The following is a 2,162-nucleotide window of genomic DNA, read 5'->3' on the forward strand; positions in this document are numbered from 1 at the left end:
CTGAGACAACTAGAGCTAAGTTTCTGTTTTGGAGGTTGGGCCCCCAAGAAATGTTGAGTGCAGGGGAAGAATTTTTAGTTTACTGAAAACTTGGAGGGAACTTTCCTGTGACCTTCTTATTTTCTCTTGGCTTCTCTCTGAATTTCCTTTCCGGCTCCTTCCTGTTATTCCACCTTCTTCCTCACTTTAGCTTCTCTGCTTGCTCGCTCTCTCATGAGTCCAGTTCTTCTGCTCCCTTATCCCTTTACCTTGTCACTCTCCTCTTTCTCCTCACCTCTCACCTCTCTCACCTCCCAACCTCCTTTTATCTTTTCTTGTCCTCCTCCTTCCTGTCTCTTCATCTCCTTTCCTCCTTCCCTCTCCTAGCCCCTCACTCTGCATCCCAGCCTTCATCAGAGGCTGCTTCTGTTCGCCCTTTGCTGAGTCATGGGGCTGCTGAGGAAGCTCTTGTGACCTTTGTTGACCTTGCTAAGCCATTAAAAAGTGGCATCATGTGACACTCCTTGGTTGACGCCTTGATTTCAGCTGAAGGGCAACAAGTGGTTAAGCAGAGGGTGGAGTGGAATTAGATACTAAATGATTGGGCTGTCAGCCAAAACTGTTGGGGTGGGTTGATGAGGACTTGTCCGGCTCTGACTCTAGCCCTGGAAAGGAGATATAGCAGGTTGCCTTTCTACATGCATTCATCTTAAAAGGTAAATTGAAATACAATAAAATGCCGGTACCACAGGTGGAGCCAAAACACAGTCTCCTCCCATTCCATTGCCTAGACTTGCATCCACCCTCAGACAATGAACTGTCCGGACTTTCAGTCAATGGGGACTAAACCCCCTCCCCTGGTGATTTTTATTAAAGAAAGAAGCTGGGCTGTAAAAGAGTTTAAGTGGAACAGTTATGAGAGTTAAACCAATTCAAAGTAGATAGTACTATTTTAAGCACAACAAGAAAGATTGGCTTTAAAGTGCAAGATCTGGACAAGGCTTATTTATACATGAACAACGATGCCCAGTGCCTGTAGAAAGTCCTAAAAGTGGTGTCTTCTTCTGCGTTCAGGCTCCATCAAATTATTTCCTGGTCAGGTCGTCAGAACTGCCTCGCTTTGTCTGGCCACGTACTTCCTGTTTCATGTGATATACTTTGATATAACAATGACAAGACTTCTTGGTGCTTCAGGGGGTTGCAGATCTGCCTGTGGATGGATAAATAGGAGGAACCTGATGGACTGGGTCCAGTAGGGTCTTGTCACATTGCCAAAACCCATTGCATACAGGTATTTAGACCAGTGCCTAGCTCTGTGCTAGGCATGGCTGTTACTGTGAAGGCAGAAGTGCTGGAAGGAAAATCCTACTTAATGTGTGAATTCCAGTCTTTTATGCTCTGGTATGCCTTATATCCTGTTACTCGTCACTTCTGTTGGCGAAAATCCATTTGAGACCCGAGTGTCAAGCACTTGTATATCATTAGCACCCATTGCACAAGCTTCTTCAGCCTGGTCCACACGTGATGTGAAACTCATGGGCTAAGACTTGCATTTATTTTTTCCTAATTGAAATACTTGTTGTGAAAGATTGCCTGCCATCCGAATATTTAACATTCCTGAGACCTTTTAGCTTACAGTGACAGCTCCCAGGTAGTTTGCTGGATCAGTCCACGCCTCTGGCATCTCCAGCTGGACTTTTTACAGAGAGATGTACAGCTCTGGTGTTCCCATGGCCCCAAGAATTTGCCTTGCTTTGAAGGTTCAAATAGGATAAATACTGCCGCTTTGTGCCACTTTACCTGTTGCCTGTGGGTGTTATACTTTGCACTCGCATCTCACTGCCTATGACTTTACTCTTATTCCACACGCTGCCCAATGCATACTAAGGATGGTGTGAGAAGTGGGGACTGCTCTGTCTAAACTGGGGTGAATCAATGGCATGGAGATGGAGTGGGGGGCCAGTAATAGAGAGGATCCCTATTGGCACTGGGAGGGGGACTGCGGGAGCTCTGCATCATTTAACTCTCTGCGTGCTTTCATGCAAATGGTAGTTACCAACTGTTACTGCATTGTATACCATGTGCAGACGTCTAAGGAAATGCTCCATAATGAATTCAACCTAAACCAGTGAGGTCAGATACCTATCATAGCTATAAATAGATAGAACTATATCTCAATGCAT

The sequence above is a fragment of the Rhinatrema bivittatum genome, unplaced genomic scaffold (genome assembly GCF_901001135.1).
Source record: "Rhinatrema bivittatum unplaced genomic scaffold, aRhiBiv1.1, whole genome shotgun sequence".
NCBI classification, from domain to species: domain Eukaryota; kingdom Metazoa; phylum Chordata; class Amphibia; order Gymnophiona; family Rhinatrematidae; genus Rhinatrema; species Rhinatrema bivittatum.